This window comes from Protopterus annectens, chromosome 8.part0, assembly GCF_019279795.1.
Source record: "Protopterus annectens isolate FY-2018-M chromosome 8.part0, PAN1.0, whole genome shotgun sequence".
In the NCBI taxonomy this organism is placed as follows: domain Eukaryota; kingdom Metazoa; phylum Chordata; order Ceratodontiformes; family Protopteridae; genus Protopterus; species Protopterus annectens.
The window spans coordinates 1,212,139,985-1,212,159,375 of record NC_056741.1 but is presented as its reverse complement, the minus strand read 5'-3'; positions in this window follow the sequence as shown (position 1 = coordinate 1,212,159,375).

Sequence of the window (19,391 nt, the reverse complement as noted above, 5' to 3'; positions counted from 1 at the left end):
ACCCTTCATGAAAGCTCTACAAAGTCTGTGGGACATAAACAGTAGAGCCCCCTTCACCTATATGAAAGGTAGATATGGCAGCTAACTGCACTCTTATCATGGATGTAGAGGCCCCTTCGTGAAAGAGTGTAGATAAAAATTCCAAGATTTTGTGTATCGGGGCCTCCAAGGGATCTACACCTTGCCCTGATGCCCAACACGCAAAACGTTTCCATTTGCTCCTGTAGAGTTTCCTAGTGGAAGCATTGCGGGAAGAAACTAGAATGTGCTGTACTGCTGGAGACAAAAAATTCGACCTGGCTAAGTTGGGAAGCAGAGCAGCCAAGCTGTCAGTATGAGGGACTGAAGAGATGGGTGAGGAACTCCTAACGAGTGAGTCAACAGGTCTGGCACTGGGTCTAGAATCCACGGTTCCTCCATCTGGTGGGTTTGAAGAAAGGGAAACCAGATTTGTCGAGGTCATAATGGTGCTATTAGAATGATCGTCCTTTCCAGACTCCTGGCTTTCTGTAGGAATTTGGGTATCAATGGGACAGGAGGAAATGCATATAGGAGACCCGGGGGCCAATCATGCACCAGTGCGTCCCTGGGGGCACCCCCCCGGAGGGGGAAGTAGGGCAAAGTAGCTTCTGCATTTGACATTTAAGGGGGATGCAAAAAGGTCGCAGCAAGGCTGGCCCCATCTGCGGAAAATCCTCTCCACCACCTGATTTTTGAGGGACCACTCATGTGGCAACAGGATGGCTCTGCTCAACCTGTCCGCGATGACGTTGGATGACCCCAGTTTGTGCGTTGCTATCAAAAAGTGTCCTGTGGACACAGCCCATTGCCAAATTGTCAGGGCCTCTCTGCATAATGGGTAAGACCTGGTTCCTCCCTGTTTGCTTATGTACCAGACCACTGAAATATTGTCCGTCTGAACTGCCACTGTTCCTAGAGGTAGGGATTCTTGAAAGTGTTGCAACGCTAAAAACACTGCTCTCAACTCCAGGACATTGATGTGCAGTTTGTACTCCATCTTGGACCATTCTCCTTGGACCGTTCTCCCCTGAAAAAGTCCCCCGCACCCCATCAGGGAAGCGTCCGTGGTTATTGTGGCTGTAGGGCTGGGTAGCACAAACGGGCGACCTATCGTCAGATCTTGGCTGTTCAGCCACCATCGAAGATCCCGCTTGCAAGATTCTGTGATCAAGATGTCGTGTGACAATGGAAGTTGTTGGAACGACCACTGTGCGAAGAGCAGCCATTGGAGGACCCTCATGTGCATCCTGCCCAAAGGAACTGCAATAAGGGTAGCTGCCATCATGCCCAGGGCTTTCAGCACTTGCGCAGTAGAAACTTTCTTGTTCCGAAGAAGAATAGCGACCTGATCCCTGAGGGCTGACACTCTTGTCTGGGGAAGCGTGATCAGAGCTGTAGTAGTATCTAAATCCGCCCCTATGAATGAGACATGCTGTGAGGGTGATAAGGCAGATTTTTCAAAGTTGATTTAGATTCCTAAACGGGAACAAAGGTTGATCGTGTAGTCCCTGGCTTGTACAAGACGATGCTTGGTGGTGGCGGTGAGGAGCCAGTCGTCCAGATACGGAAACACCCGGAATCATAGCCACCTCAAGTGAGACGCCACTACTGCCATGCATTTGCTAAACACCCTGGGGGCTGAGGTGAGACCAAAGGGCAGAGCTCGAAATTGGAAATGACTGGCTCCCAGCCAGAAGCGCAGGTGATCTCTGGATGCTCTGGCCATTTTGATGTGGTAGTACGCGTCCCTGAGATCTATAGAGCACATCCAATCGCCCTTCTGCAGAAAAGGAAGGATCGATTGTAGCGTGACCATCCGGAATTTTTCCTTCCTTACAAAGGTGTTGAGTTTGCTGAGGTCCAATATTGGCCTCCAGTCCCCTGTCTTCTTTGGAACTAAAAAGAACCTTGAGTAAGTTCCGGATCCTATCTGGTCTGCCAGGACTGGTTGGATGACTCTTTTTTTGAGCAGCTTTCTTATTTCTATGGCTGCTTGATCTCGCAGATTTTGTGGAACATCTGGAAATCTCTTTTGATCGGGGGGAATGGTTATAAATTTAGAAGTTATGTACCTACCATAACGTTCCATGTTAGTTGTCTTCTTCTCGCCTTCTTTCTTGCTGGATGGGTTCGGAGCCGAACCTCGGCTCCGACTCGGCCACTCTAAAAGCTCGAGAGCTAGTTCCACCGGCTCGAGGCTCCCCTATATCCCACAATACTAGGCGGTAACTCCTCAGATCTCGTTTGTAAGCTAGGCCCAGCTAGGAAAATTCCATAATATGGAAGAAAAAGGATAACCCACCTCTATAGGCCGACTGAAAGGTGTCCTAAACCTGACTGAGGAAATATATATATATATATATATATATATATATATATATATATATATATATATATATATATATACGGATCTATCTGAGAATGTCGACAGTTCAGAACGCCGACAACAAAAACACCGACACCACATAACCGACATTTCACAAACACGAAACCTCACATACCCGACACACCATAATCCCGACAAGCAACAAACAAAACAAATCCCCAGTCCAAGAAGCACACACACAACACAAGCACACCAAAATCCTTACAAACCAACACTAAACCTCACATACACAACTACCTACAACCTTAACCCAAACCCTAACCCTAAGGTCCGCCACTATCGCACACTCACCTAACCCGCGCCCTAACCCTAACTCACTTAACCCGCCCCTAACCCACAGACTATCACAGTCGACACTTACCTAGCCCGCTCTAACCCTAACTCACTTAACCCGCCTAACCCACACACTATCACAGTCGCACACTTACCTAGCCAGCTTCTAACCCTAACTCACTTAACCGCCCTAACCCACAGACTATCACAATCGCACACTTACCTTACTCGCACCCTAACGTCCGTCACTACCGCATACATACACAGCCTTTTCCCATGTCGATGTTCTCAGCGTCGGGGTTTTGATCCGTCGGTCTTCTCCGTTTTCGATCTTCTGGCGTCGGTGTTCTCGTTGTCGGCGTTCTGACCTGTCGACGTTCTCAGATAGACCCATATATACATATATATATATATATATAGCTGGTAGAAAGCATAAAGGTCACAAACAAACTCCTCTAGGTCTGTCCAGGCTAGGGGGAAGGAGGGTGGGACGCAAGAAAGAAGGCGAGAAGAAGACAACTAACATGGAACGTTATGGTAGGTACATAACTTCTAAATGTTAAGTTGTCTATCTCGCATTCATTCTTGCTGGATGGGACCGCGTCCCTAGCACCTTGTCCCGGGTGGCCTATCGGAACAGACTCTTGAGTACAGTGGAACCAAAGTTGGCTCGGCCTCTAGAGGCTAAGTCCAACTTATAATGAGAAATGAAGGTATGGGGAGAAGCCCAAGTAGCTGCAGCACAAATCGAATCAATAGGCAGTCTGTCTTGGAAAGCTATAGATGTAGCTAAAGCTCTAGTTGAATGAGCCCTGGGTTTGGTTGGCAACTGTTGATGTCTGATCTCATACACAAAGGTAATCAATGAAGTAAGCCATCTAGAAAGAGATACCTTAGAAACTGGAAGGCCCATTCTGCCTTCCGCATAGGAAACAAACAGTTGATCAGACTTCCTAAATTGTTTGGTCCTGTCTAAATAGTACCTAAGTTGGCGATGAACGTCTAACCAATGTAATTTTTGTTCCGATCTGTTCGAATAGTTAGGAAAGAACACAGGAAGAGCAATGGTTTGATTCAAATTTTCCGGTGAAGCTATCTTAGGCAAAAAGGACGGGTTGGTACGTAAGGACACCCTATCCTTATGAAACAAAAGATAAGGGGATCGACTACACAGAGCATGAAGTTCAGAGACTCTTCTGGCTGAAGTAATAGCTACCAAAAAGAGTGTTTTCCAAGATAGCAATTTCATTGAGCATGAAGCCGCAGGTTCAAAGAGGGGAAGAATCAAGGATGTCAGAACCAAGTTGAGATCCCATAGAGGAGGAGGATCCCTGATAGGTGGTTTGAGGAGAAAAACTCCCTTTAAAAAGGCTTTGCAGGGTTTGTGAGACATAATGGAGGACTCTGAGACTCCAACATGAAAGTTAGATATAGCTGCCAATTGAACCTTGATGGTAGAAGGAGACGAACCTGAGTGGAAAAGTGTGGCTAGAAAATCTAGAACTGATTGAATGGAAGCAGTGAAAGGATCTATATCCTTTGAATGCGCCCAATAGGAAAAACGTTTCCACTTACTATGATAAATCTTCCGAGTGGAAGATTTATGAGAGGCTATTAAAATATCTCGAACTGAGTGAGATATTAGAGGAAGCCTGGCTAGAGTTGGAATTGGAGAAACCATGCTGTGAGGTTCAGAGAAGGGAGGGAGCGGTGCAACTGACCCGACTGATGGGTCAAGAGGTCTGGAACTGGGTCCAGATGCACAGATAACGGTGAAGAAATGGGAACCAAACCTGTCGAGGCCAGTAAGGGGCAATGAGGATCATGGAAGCTTTCTGAGCGATGGCTTTCTGTATTAGTTGAGATATCAGTGGAAAGGGAGGAAAAGCATACAGAAGTCCCCGCGGCCAATCGTGGACTAGAGCGTCTCTGCTGGGATGGCCTGGTTGGGGAAAGAGGGTGAAATAATCGTCACACTTGCTGTTTTGGGGAGTAGCGAAAAGGTCGCAGCAAGGTCGGCCCCACTTTCGAAAGACTTTGTCCAACACTGAATTTTTCAGAGACCACTCGTGAGGCATGAGAATAGCTCTGCTCAATTTGTCCGCAATCACATTGGACTTCCCGGGAATGTGCGTTGCTAACAGAAACCGCTGAGAAGAAATCGCCCATTGCCACAGTCTGAGTGCCTCTCGACATAGGGGTAGGATCTGGTTCCGCCTTGTTTGTTGATGTACCACACTACAGACATATTGTCTGTCTGAATTGCTATAGTTCCTTTGGGAAGAGAGTCTTGTAGGGCTTGCAACGCTAGAAGCACTGCTCTCATCTCCAGGACATTTATGTGCAAGTGGCGTTCGAAAGGTTGCCATATGCCCTGGACCGTCCTGCTCTGGTAATGCCCCCCCCACCCGATCAGGGAGGCGTCCGTTGTCAGTGTAGCAACCAAAGGGGAAGGAACAAAGGGTCTTCCTAGGAAGAGCTGGGGGGATGTGACCCACCAAGAAAGATGATTCTTGCACGATTGTGTTATCGCAATGGAATGGGACATTGGAAGTTGTTGGTACGACCATTGTGTGAAGAGCATCCATTGTAAGATTCTCATGTGGAATCTGGCTAAAGGAAGGAGGGGGATAGCAGCCGCCATTATTCCTAAGACCTTCAGGGCCATTCTGACTTTGATTTTGTTGCTCTGCAAGACAAGAGAGACTTGTCTGTGTATGTCTGCTATTCTCTGCTCTGTGAGTCTGGCTGACATGCTGACTGTGTCTAGATTTGCGCCTATAAAGGTAATAACACGACAAGGCGACAAGACAGACTTTTCGTAATTTATTGAAATGCCTAGTGTTTGACATGTGTGAAAGGTATAGTCTCTGGCAAGAAGCAGAAGACGCTTGGTGGGGGCTGTGAGGAGCCAGTCGTCTAAATACGGAAACACTTGGAATCCTTGACGTCTCAGATGAGAGGCGTCCACTGCCATGCATTTGGTAAAACACTCGGGGGGCTGTAGTGAGTCCAAAGGGCAGGACCCTGAATTGGAAATGACTGGTTCCCAGCCTGAAGCGGAGGAACCTCCTGGAGCGTCTGCTCATTTTGATGTGGTAGTACGCATCCTGGAGATCTATAGAGCACATCCAGTTGTCCCGCTCCAAAAGGGGTAGAATGGACTGCAGCGTGACCATCCGAAATTTTGTTTTCTTGACAGACTTGTTCAAGTTGCTGAGATCCAAAATGGGTCTCCAGTCCCCTGTTTTCTTTGGAACCAAAAAGAATTTGGAGTAGATTCCGGACCCTTGTTGGTCTGCTGGAACTGGTTGAATGGCTCTTTTTGCAAGCAGCTTTGATATTTCTAGCGCTGCTTGTTCCCTTTGACTGGGTGGAACGTCTGGAAGGGATTTTTTTGATTGCTTTGGAATGCGAAAGAATGGGATTGTGTAGCCTTCGGAAATGATAGACTGTACCCACTTGTCTTGAGTTAGGGATTGCCAGGCTTCTGGGTACAGAGATAATCTTCCCCCGACTGCCTCCGAAGGTGGACAGTCGGGCAACACCTCAGGGATGCTGAAAGGGCTTGTCGGAGAAGGTTTCTCGACTGCCCTGATTCTGCGGGCCCCCTCTGCCTCTAGGACGGCATCTACCATTATTGTTCCCCCCTCTGCCTCTAGAGGGGAACCGACTCTGTGCGTCAGGCAAAGCTCCTTGAGACTGTTTGCGGAACCACATCTTTCCCCCCTTCTGGCCTTTGGCGTAAGGCCTAGAAGGAGTAGAAAAACGGACTCCCACGGCAGAGAGAGTCTTGCCTTCCGTCTCGCACCTAGTCAGGGTTTCCTTCACTTGAGGACCAAAGAGGGATGATCCATCAAACAGGGAGTTAGTGAAGGACGCCTTGAAAGGGTCCGCAAAATTACATAGCCGCATCCAGGCGTGCCGACGTAAGGCCACACCTGTACCTGCCGCTCTACTCACTCCATCCGCCGCATACGAAAGGAGGTGCATGGAGGAGTTAACTACTGAGTTGAGGGTAGCCAGCTGAGAGTTCATCCTATCCTGAAAACCCGCAGCTGTTGGATCCTTTAACATTTCACTCGCTTCCTTGATCAAATCTCTCTGGAGACGAGTGAAATGACACAGGTAGTTCAGCGAGCGCATAGAAAAGGTCGCTGACGAGAACATCTGCTTCCCGTACCTGTCCATAGTCCTAGACTCCTTGTTAGGAGGATGGACAGGTACTGAAGGATCAGCTAGCTCCTTCTTGGTGGCTGCAGCCACCACCATAGCATCCACAGAGACGCCTTTGGTTAAGAATTCTTTGTCCTTGGGGGCAGTGATAAACTTTGAAGGTCTCCTGGGGGTGGGGTCCACAGAGTCAGGAGCCGTCCAGGCCTTCTTAGCCACCACCTGCATAAGGGGGTCAAAATGAGGGGACACCCAGGAGGTGGAAGGGCGAGAGCCAAACGCCTCAAGATACACCGATTCATCCTCTGAAGGGTTGAGGGCTGGCCAATTCCCCCTCTGTTTTAGGATCTCGAGGATGTCTGCAAAAGAGACATCTTCAGAGGGGGAACGAGGGGAACCTTCAGAATCCTCTAAATCGGTGTCAGAGGTGACAGACTCAGGGGAGTCGATGTACTTCCTCTTGCACTGCCTCTTCCTAGGAGGCTCTCCTACCGGGTCAGGAGAGGCCTCGGAAGAGGAGGAGATCCCCACTGGGGATACTTGAGGAGCTGGCTCTCTGCGATCCGGGACGAGGGAGTGAGCAGAAATCACCGGAGGCACCGTGGAGGGAGGGGCAGATGGAGCCGACTGTGGTGTTGAACCAGGTTCTAACACGCTCCTCATGACCTCAAAGGCACCCCTGTCAGGCAGAGCCAGAGGTCTCCACTCCGAAAAGCTGAAAACCTCCCCCGGCACCGACAGTGATGGCTCCGAGGCCGATGTCGGAGCTGAACTCACCAGCGCCGAAGCACCGAGAGGGAGAGCGGTGTCTGACAAGGGTCCGATGCCACTCGCCCCCTCGGAGCCGACGAGGGAAGTCCGGCGCCGAGATTCCTCCAAGGAAGAAATCAGAGCAGATGACGGTACTGAAGACAACGGTATCGGTTCCGACGCAGCCACAGTCTCGGGTCCGAGCCGCCCCGGCTCCGAACTCAAAGGAGTCGGAGGAGGAATATTCTGAGTGATGGGATTAGCCATCGACTGTTGAGTCGGGCTTTGAAGCATCTGGGCCAGTGCCTCGGACTTAAGAAGTCGACTCCCTACCCTCTGAAGGTCATGATCTGATAGTCTCGACAACCTAGATGCGTGAGATCTATGGCTCCGTTCAGACAGCAATGGAGATGCTGGAGCCGAATGAACGGAGCCGATAGATGGTGACCAGGACCTTTTTCTGGAGGTCGGTTCCGACAATCTGATCGGAGCCGACTCACTGGTGTCTGCCTCGGCTCCGGCCGGAGCCGAGGAAATAGTAGGGACATGAGTTTGAGAATCATCGGCTCCAGCCGGAGCCGATGTTCGAACAGCCTTCGAAGCCCCAGAAGACGACTCAGATACCGGAGCCGATGGTCTGGTAAGCTTCGAGGGTTTCCCCGAAGATTGAGTCGGGGGACCCTCAGGCTTCAATAAGCCCCTTAGAATGAGCTTATTTTTACGCTCCTGCAGGACTCTAGGGCTGAAGCCATGGCAAACAGCACATGAGTCCTGCAGGTGCAAAGGTCCCAGGCAGTAAACACAAGAAGTGTGACCGTCTGTCAGAGACATCTTCTGACAGCACGAGTCACACTTCTTAAAGCCGGAGACCTTTGAATCTTTAGACATGTCTAAAGAAGAAAAAAATGTAACCACACAATCACACACACACACACCGATTACACTTATCAAAAAATTTAATTAAATTAGTAAGTAGTTTAGAAAAATTAAATCCCTACAAAACACAGTCACTCCAACTACTAGGAAGGGAGGGACTGGGCCTAAAGCCCAAGGGAATAACTTTAGAAAGTTTAGGAAAAAAAAGGGGGAAAATTTGGACTAGGAATGGAAGGAAACTATGTACCTTATAAATTTACGAAGAAAAGCTAACTTAAAAGGGGTCTATCTAAGATACAACTAGTTTTTTTTTTTAAACTAACCTGACGAGCCGGTTGAAAAGCACCTCGATCGCTGTAGCGGCAAACGAGATCTGAGGAGTTACCGCCTAGCATTGTGGGATATAGGGGAGCCTCGAGCCGGTGGAACTAGCTCTCGAGCTTTTAGAGTGGCCGAGTCGGAGCCGAGGTTTGGCTCCGAACCCATCCAGCAAGAATGAAGGCGAGATAGACAACTTAACATGGAATGTTGTATCCTCTGGTTACTATGCTTTTTACCCAAGAATTTGAAGTGAGATTTAGCCAGGCCTCTGGGTATAAAGCCAAGCGACCCCCGACTGCCTACAGAGCAGGACAGTCGAGCCTCCACTCAGGACTGCTGGAAGGGCTTCACAGTGGCGCTATCCCTGTCGCCCTGGTTCTGCGGACCCCCTCTGCCACCTTGGCAGTGTCTTCCATTTCTTCCCCCTGCTCTGCCTCTGGAGGGGGCATCACTCTGTGTGGACTGGAAAGATCCCTGAGTCTTTTGAAACCACATTTTTCCGCCTCTTTGCCCTTTGGGGTACGGTCTGGTCGGGGTGGAAAAACGGACCCCTACGGCAGACAAGATCTTACCTTCTTGCTCACACCGAGTGAGAGTCTCCTTTACTTTGGGTCCAAACAGGGTGGCACCATCAAAGGGGGCATTGGTAAAGGAAGACTTGAAGGCTTCCACAAAGGAGCACAGGCGCATCCAGGATTGTCTCCGCAGAGCGATCGCTGAAGCTGCAGCCCTACTCAAACCTTCGGCCGCATACGAAATGAGCAGAGCGAAATACTTGCTTCACTTCTCACTGGAAGGAGAGGCGAAGAGATTGCAGCAAGGATGACCCCAATTTTTGGAAGATCATGTCTGTTACTGAAGGATTCACAGACCACTCGTAAGGCATCAGAATAGTTCTCCTGAGCCTGTCTGCTAGAATGTTGGACTTACCCAGAATGTCCTTTGCCAGCAGAAACTGGTCAGAAGAGATCCCCTCTCCCACAATCTCATGGTCTCGCGGCAAAGGTGAAAAAACATGGTCCGCCCTGTTTGTTGATGTACCAAACTACTGACATGTTGTCCGTCTGCGTGGCAATAGTCTCGGTAGGAAGAAAGGCATATAGGGCTTGCATCACCAAAAGCACTACCCTCATCTCCAGAATGTTGATCTGCAGACTAGTCTCCAGGGAAGACCACGTGCCTTGGACTGTCTGTCACATGCAATGACCCCCCCCCCCCAGCAATGAGGTGTCCATGGTCACCATGACTGAATGGGAAGGAAGAACAAATGGGCGATCAAGACGATGATCCAGGAACTGAAGCCACCACTGAAGAGATAACTGGCAAACTTAGGATAGCCGAAGTGGGTATAACAGTGGAAGATCTAGAAGGGACCACTGTACTGCTAAGGGCTATTGAAGAATCTGAATGTGAAGGCGAGCAGCTGGAAGAAGAGTGATTCTGGCCGACATGGACCCCAATGCTTGAAGAACTTTACCCACTGGGGGAAGATGGGTCTGAAGAAGAAATTTCACATGTTGTTGGAGTGAGGACACCCTGTCTGGAGGTAGAAACACCGTGCCCTGTACTGTATCTAGCCTGGCACCAATAAAGTCCAATATCTGAATCGGAACCAAGTTTGACTTGGCTAGATTGATAGCAATGCCCAGGGAAGGGGTTAGAGAAGATAATCCCTAGCTTGAATCAGTCAATGCCTAGAGCACAGCAGAAAATACCAATTGCCCAGGTAAGGGAAGACCTGAAACCCCTGCAGCCACAGGTGAGCCGCAAGTACTGCCATCACTTTGGTAAACACACAGGGGTCAGTGATGAGTCCAAAGGGGAGCACTGAACTGAAAGTGATTGGCTCCAGCCAGAAGTGGAGGAACCATCTAGAGCGTCTGCTCATACTCACAAGATAGTACACATCCTGAAGGTCCATCGAGCACATCCAGTCGTTCATCTCCAGAAAACACAGAATGGACTGTAGGGTGACCATCCGAAACTTCGTCTTGGCAATGGACAGGTTCTGGGTAAAAAGATCCAGAATTTGTCTTAAGTCCCCTGTTTTCTTTGGCAGCAAAAAGAACATGGAATAAATGCCTGATTCAGACTGGACTGGGGAGACAGCTGGATGACTCGTTTTTCGAGAAGCCTGGCGACTTCTCTGGCTGCCGCCTCCTGTTAACAGAGTGCAACATCTGGGAGGTGCCTCTTCGGAGTGGGAAGACGAAGGAAAGGGATGGAGTAACCTCTGGATATGATTTGCAGCACCCAACAATCGTTTGTGATGAACTTCCAGGCTGTTGGGTGCAGAAAGAGATGCCACCCTGACTGCTTCCAAAGAAGTGCAGTTGGACAATCCCTCAGGATTGCTGAAAGGGTCTGTCTGAGAACGAATCTCGAGACCCCCTGGTTCCTCAGACCCCCTCTGCCATGTGGACGGTGTCTGTCATTATCCCCTCTGCTCCTGGGAGAAGGCTGACCCTGAGCATCCTGGGAAAAACCTGAGACTGCTGAAACCACATCTTCTTGACATCCACGCTGGTTCCTAGAGAAGGATCGTTGTGGAATAGAGAAGCGGATCCCGATGGCAGGCAAGGTCTTCCCATATTTTTCACTCTGGGTAGCAGTGTCACGAACAGTTTTGCCAAACAAAGTTGAAACGTCAAAGGAGGCATTTGTGAATAACACCTTGAAGGGTTTCAAAAAATCAGAAAGCCAGAGCCAGGCATGCTGCCTAATGGCAACATCTGTCCGGCAGCCCTAGAGGCGCCCTCAGTCGCATGAGAAAGCAGCCTCATGGACGTGTTCAAGATGGCAGTTAGGATGGCCATACGGAAAGAGAAAACCTTCTCCTCTGCCATCATGCACCCTGGGGTAGACTCAGAGACCTTCTTACCCAGGTCCCTCTGAAGCCTGGTGACATGAGCCAAGTAGTTCAGTGCACGCAGAGCAAAGGTGGCTGTAACATATGCCCGCTACCCAACGCCCTAGACTGTCTTGCAGATGGACCGAGGAGCTCTCCTGGGGCAGCTCCTTCTTACTGTCTGCCACATCACCATGGCATCAACTGAGGAACCCTTTGACCAATGGGGCCTTTCCAAAGGAGCACTGAGAACTTTGTCCACGTGCTTGGTAATGGGTTCAACCATGTCAGGTTCCTTCCATGCCCTACTAAAGATAAGATCCACCAAGGGATCCGCAGGGGGTTACCCAATATGTAAAAGTCCTGTGCCAAACGCTTCCAGGAACATAAACTCGTATGGATTGTATTTGGGGGGGACCACTCACCTCTCTGGTGCAGGATTTCCATGCTGTCCCCAAAGGAGACACCCTCAGGGGTTGATCTAAGGGAACCCTCACCTTCATCCAAGTCTGTGCCATCTGCGAGAGATTCAGGTGGGAAATCTAAGTGCCTCCACTTGCAATATGCATCCGAGCTACCTCCTCAGGGTGAAACTCGAGGAGGACTCGGGAGCTTCGGGGGGATTCCTGAAGAGGAACCTCCTGGGGCGGTCTGGCAGTAGGCTGTCCCTTAAAGAGCAGAACAGAAGACTCTGGCCCAGAAACCAAAGCAGCCAAGGTGAAATACGAGGATGAAAGTGTCAAATGTCTCGAAGGAGCTGACAGAATCCTCTCCACCACTTCAAATGCAGATGGCAAGCGGACCCCAGAAGGCAGTGCAGCCAGCGCCAGAGCCTGCCGGACAGCTGCCCCTAGGGCCAAAGGAGGAGTTGGAGCCAAGCTCTCCAGCGCTAAAGCCCTGAGGTGAAGGGACAGCTCCAAAAGTCTTGCAGCTCACGCCAGCTCCTCTGAGCCGACGCTGAAGCTACAGCTCCGAGAGTCAGTCAGCTCCGATGACAACAGAGCCAAACTACTCAAGGCAACTGTGGGCATTGAAGTACAAGGTACCATCGGTGCCGACTCCTAATCACTCGGAAACCTTGGACCCAAAGACTCCAAAGCTGAAGGTCAGATTGGAAAAAGCAAAATCAGGAGGAAGCCAGACTGCATGCTCACGGCTCCAGAGGGGGATAGAGCAGGCAAGGTTCCCAGCTGAATTTGGGCCTGAAGAAATTTTACCATCATCCTGTTCACCTCCACTTCAGATAGGCTCGGTGGAACGGACAGAGGAAGCAACCAATCCTTGCCAGGAATGGCGCAGAGTGGAGGCAGAGGTAGGAGACCTAGCTCGGGAACTCTCCGGCTCGAGGGGAAACGAGGAGACCAGAGCCGAGGAGAAATCTGGGCCAGTTTGGGTCTAGACTTGGTGAGGTTCAACCAAAGAAGACTGATCAGGAGATCTCTTCCTCGGTCGATCCCACTCCTTGTGCCTGACCCACTCTCCTTCCCTGTGCTTCGTGGCAGCAGTTTGAGTCCCAGAAGCACGGGAGGCAGAAGTAGAAGCCACAGCAGGAGAAACTAGAAGGCCCATCAAAATAAGCGTATTCCTCCTGTCGATCTGTGTGCAGGGGTTGAAGCCCAAGCATATCGAGCGGGAGAAATAAAGATGGAGACCCCCCCCCCCAGCAAACCACACACACGAGTGTGGGTATTAGATGGAGGAATCTTGTGCCCACACTCAGTGCACTTCTTGAACCCCAGCTCAGGAGTCTCAGCCATGGGAGCAAGAAGTAGCCATACACACACTCCCAAAAGAGAGAGAAAAACAGGGAGAGAGAAGAACAGAAGACAGAAAAGTGTTTTTTCCCAAAAAAACGGACCAACATGGGGTAAGACAGGAAGTAAGGATAGGGTAGGCAGACAGATAGAGAAGAGAAAATCAGAAAAAGACTTACTAAGTGACTCTAAAACCCTGGAGGAGCTTAGTCCAGCAGCAATCCTTGCTGTTTGAAACGAGCGGCAAATTAGATCTGAGGAGAAGAGGGACAGCAGGGCATGATGAGTAGGGGAGGGGCTTGAATTTTAGCTCCGATGCTGGAGTAGACGGCAGAGTCGGATTTGTGCCAGATCCGACTCCCTTAGGTTGAATTCAAATGAAAACAGCTTGAGATCTGCGTTTGCAAAAATGGAATTAAGGTCATGCAGTATTACAGTAAATAAAGAAAGAAAGAAAGAAAGAAAAAGATAATATCCTATAAATGCTATCCTGTAAAAAATCTAATCTCTGTTTCTGGTATTGAAGCACACATAATTACGCTGATGTACTCATTGCCTATTATAATCAAAGAGCTATTAGAGCAGGCATGTATGCTTGATAAAAAAGTTATTGTATGCATGCTCAAGGTGGTATAGTGTGATGAACTGAAAATACTTCTTTGCATTGTATTCAGACCAGATGCATACTTACCCTGCACATCTCTGAGGTGAGTTAGTCTCTCCTGATGTGCCTGTTTTCTGCCATCTCTGCTACAGCTGTACAGTACATAAATGAAAAAATATGAAAGCGTCATGCAAAACTGGGTTAACTGGCTAATTAACAGCATGTCATACAGAGGTGATAGAGTAATATACTTACACAACTGAGGGGTGTTTAAATCTTAAATTCGTTCTCACATCAGCTCAGGAGGTCCAGCTTGCAGCTCTTCATGTCACTGTATGGATGACAGCACGGTTTCCCAGTGCATGGGATGCCAGTTACAATGGCGATAGTTTTGGCCATGGTATTCCAAGCCTCAGCCTTATACTCAGACCTGGAATAATCCCTCTGCAGCAGCGTCCAGCTGTAGCACTTCACAAGGACTACCACAAAATTGCTGGTCTTAACACCCCACCTTTCTGCTCTAAACGGAATGTCACCAATACCTTCACCAGCCATAACTGCAGAAGTCTAGTTAAAAATATGGGTCTGAATTAGTACCCGATCCAGATCTCACATACAGCAGATTGTGCGGAAAGACACACAGCCTTGCCAGATGCATTTGCAAAACTGAAAACACAGCAATGAGTTGGCAGATATATTGGTTCAAAGATTTGGACATGCATGATGCTCAACCTAATGACACACATTCCAATGTTAAATACTGAAATGTTTCATGGTGTTCATTATAGTCAGATTTTGGAGAAGAAATGGTATGAGTTTTAACACATTGGTTTGTTGGGACATAAGATTGAACAGTATCACCTGGGATTCAAATCCATGAGAAAAAGGATTAGTTGTGAAACTTTGCCTGGAATGGAGATATATTTCAAATATGCCTGTAGGTGTGACTTTTAAGTATCCATGGGACTGCATTTCTATGTGAAATGCAGTTTTTGTGGTTGTAAATACATTATAGATATATGGAGTTGAATGACCTGAATAACCCATGGTGGGGTATGTTACATACATACATTACAAGGCATACTGTCTAAAACATATACTTGTGATATATAATGAGTCATATTAATTATAACAAAAATATCGTACACATCATATCGATGCAAGTGCGTTTGAAATTAAATAAAATCATTGTCATGTTTAACACAATTTATACACAATATATTCAGTTTACATAGCAAACATTAGTAACACATTTTTTGAAATATAGTTATGATATTCATTTGCATTTAGTGGTACTTTCATAATCAATAATTTCTGAAACCTGGCATTCTGACACGCTTTATAAAAGTATTGGTTTAACATGATTCAAACCCTGCATCAGCTGTCCTTTTTCTGTAAACTCACTGCATTTACACCTTATGCCACAGAGAAAGTTACCTGACAGGTGTATTTTCTTCACTGAGTACTGTCAAGAGTGCCAATGGCTGTGCACCTGCTCCAGGCTAGTTTGCAAATTAAATTTTTCACTTTTTTCCTTCAACAATAAACCATGTTTGCACATTGTCCAGCAGAGCGCAAATGCAATAAGCATTACAAAAAATACATTGTATGGCAGGTATGGAGATATGCAGCAAGGATCACAAAAGTTACAGCATTAGCATGACACATTCATCTTTTTCATATTGTGCTAGCACATCACAAGTAGCTTTAGGTTACACATCAGAATTTTATATAATGCTAAGTGTTCTGAAAGGGGGCACATGGAGAATGACAAAGTCATTCTTGCACCAGTACATACTCAAGTTTTCATGACAACAAAGTTTCCAGTATACTGTGTAACCGTCATGATGAATACTTGTGGGACATGGATATGTTCTCCAGCATATATGAGACATATGTCGGGCATTACTTATGTTACTGCTTTTGAATTAGCACACTCTACGAAATGTCATGAGACAACATCCATAGCATATACTGTTATTAAGGAGAAAAGTTGAGATTACAACACATTTGCAACATCAGTTCACAAGGTTTATAGGTAAGATTTTTACCATGTACCACAGACTTCAGCCTGTTCATTTATTATGCAACCCTGGGTGTCAATATTTATTTTTAATCCAGTCATAAAATATCTGTAAACTGGATTTGAATCCTGCATTATGTGTCTTTTCCCCCCTAAGATGACGTCACATAAAAATTCAAGAATTCAAGGATAGATGGCACATGTGCTAAAAAGTATCCAGGCCCTTGCTAAGGGCCCAAAATACAAATCTCTTCCATTTACTTTTGTAAATCCTTCTAGAACAAGCTTTTTAAGAAGATAACAATATATGATATAGCAGGGAGGAGAGCCTGGACTATCTAGCAATCTATGGAACTGGAGAAATCATGAGGTCAGTTTGAGGCCTGTTAAGGCCAGATGAGTCATACCTAGTCGGTTGAGACAACAGGTCTAGAGCTGGATCCAGTATCCAGGGCAGATGTAGAAGGTGAAGCCAGAGGAAGGGGAACAAGATCTTACAAGGCCAGTAGGATGCATAGAAAATAACTGTTCTCTTCAACCAGAATGCTTTCTGTAGAAATTTAGGAATGACAGGTAAAAGTGGGTAAGCATAAAGAAGACTGGAGGGCCAATCGTGGACTAGAGCATCTCCCAGTGACTCCCCCTTTGGAGGGATCAGGGCAAAGAACCTGCTGTATTTATGGTTGAGGAGAGAGACAAAGATCACAGCACAGCTGGCCCCATTGACGAAAATCCTCTCCACTACTTTGATATTGAGAGACCACTCATGAGGCATCAGAATGGACCTGCTTAGTTTGTTCACATCACGCTAGATTTCCCTGAGATGTGCATCACTATAAGAAAGCGAATGGAAGAGATCACCATTGCCACACTATAACTGCTTCCTGACAAAGTGCGTAAGATCTGGTTCCAATGGCAATTGTCCCAAATGGAAGAATCTCTTGAAAGGCCTACAATGCTAGGATTGCTTTCATCTCCAGGACACTGAAATGCATCTTAGCCTCTTCAGGTGACCATGTACCTTTGGAATGTCCTTCCCAAGTAATGCCCCACAACCCCTAATGGGAGGATTCCGTGGTCACTGTGGCCTTGAGTAGGGGTAGAACAAATGGATTGCCTTCACAGAGCGGGTTTAAATGAATCAACCAAAGAAGATATCTTTTGCACGCCTCTGTAATCTTGACTGGAACAGTTAGCAGATGTTAAAGAATGGACCACTACACTTAAAAAAGTGTCCATTAAAGAATTTGCATGTGGAACCTGGTCGCAGGAACAAGGGTAATAGCCGCTGCCATGGATCCCAGGGCTTGTATGATTAATCGGGCCAGAAGAGAAGAACTTTGAACCACTTTCTTGACTTGGGACCTCGGTGTCTGTATTTGAGTAGAGGGAACACAGGCTATCTGACACACTGTGTTCAGACTAGCACGTATGAACTCCAGATTCTGAGTTGGTATGAGATGAGATTTGCTGTAATTGACTGGGATTCTCAGTTGAATGTACAACTAGAGAAAATAGTCAGTTGCCTGCAAAAGTCGATGCCTGAATGGGGCATTTAGGAGCCAGTTATCAAGATATGTAAACACTCATAATCCCAGCAGTGTCAAGTGAGCTGCTACCATTAACATAAATTTGGTGAACACCCTGGGGGCTGTGGTGAGACAAAGGGCACTGCTCTAAATAAGAAGTTATGTACTCACCATAACGTTCCATCTGAGTAGGTAAACTTCATTTGTCTGCAACCTGTGGGATAGGGATCCGATCTCGGATCCGAGCCGGCAACTTTACAAAGCTTAGATCCGAGCTCCTAGCTCCTCCCCTTACCCATAATCCCCTGCCAACCCTGACTGACCTCAGATCATGTTTGCCCGCAACCACTATAGCAGGTAACTAACTACCTTCTCGGAAAGGTACATCACTATATGTCCTAAAACACCTCTGAAGGTCAGGGGAACGGAGGGGGGGAACAGTTGCAGACAAATGAAGTTTACCTACTCAGATGGAACGTTATGGTAAGTACATAGGTTCATAGGCTGGTACTAGGCTATCAGCCCTAGGGCCTATACAAGCCTAGCCATAACAATTCCCTGGCTATTTCTTCCCACACTATTTACTTCCCTGGACCCCTGTCTAGCAGGGTGACTGACGTGATCCCTGGGGTAAATTTCCTTTCTCCCATCCAATCGTCAACGTTCCTTTTGAAGAGGGCCAAAGAGGAACTCTGCTTGACATGTATGGGCAATCTATTCCAGAGTCTGGGGAGTCTCTGGGTCAGGAACCTATCCCTCCAGCATGTTTTGTTTATTGTGATGACAAGGTTTAGATCCCTGGAGCATGTGGCTCTGAGGGATTGGGATTTCTTTAAGTGTAGCATGTCCAACAGCTCTGGGTTTGACATGGCCTTGTATGTTAAGCAGAGATCACCTCTGAGTAGACGATATGCGACAGAGTATAGCTGGAGCTTTTTAAGGTGGTCAGCGTAGGGCATCTGCTTTAGGCCTGTGATTCTTTTAGTGAGGTATTTCTGCGGCCTTTCCAGTTGTTGCAGATGTCTTGAGAGGTACATACCAAGCGGGGCGTTGTATTCTATAATGGGTCTAATGAGGGATGAGTACAGTGGGACAATGACCTCCTTTTTTCTGGATGAAAAGCCCTTAGTGATGAGGTGTGCCACATAGAAGGATTTCCTGACTGTTGTGGCGATGTGTGGCGATAACTTCTTAATCTAAAGTAGTTAACTTCATTTGGTCTGCAACCTGTGGGACAGAGTCCCCAGCTACCTAAACCTTGGGCAGCCTTCATGGAAGGATATTCCGGAGCACTGCGGAGACAAAAGAAGGTCTCCCTCTGGAGATAATGTCCAGCTTATAATGATTGATGAAGGTATGAGATGAGGCCCAAGTGGCTGCTGAACAGATATCATCCAAGGAAACTCTGGATTTAAAGGTGACAGATGTAGCCATAGACTGAGTTGAGTGGGCACAAACTCCTTGAGGTGCGGGCCTGCCGAAATTTTGATAAGACGTGATGATACACTGTGAAATCCATTTCAATAAAGTAACTTTCGAGACTGGTTTACCTAGATTAAATTTGGCAAAGGAGACAAACAACTGGTCGGATTGTCTATGACCAGATGTCCTATGAATGTAAAACCTAAGTTGTCTATGCATGTCCAGAGAATGTAACTTGTACTCTCCCTTGTTCTGGTAGTTAGGAAAGAAGACCGGCAAATTGATAGATTGGTTAATATTCGTCTCAGAAACTACCTTCGGAAGGAAGGAGGGATTGGTCCTGAGGTAAACCCTATCCTTGTGAAAAGCTAAGTATGGGGGTTTAACAGAAAGAGCTTGTAATTCAGATAC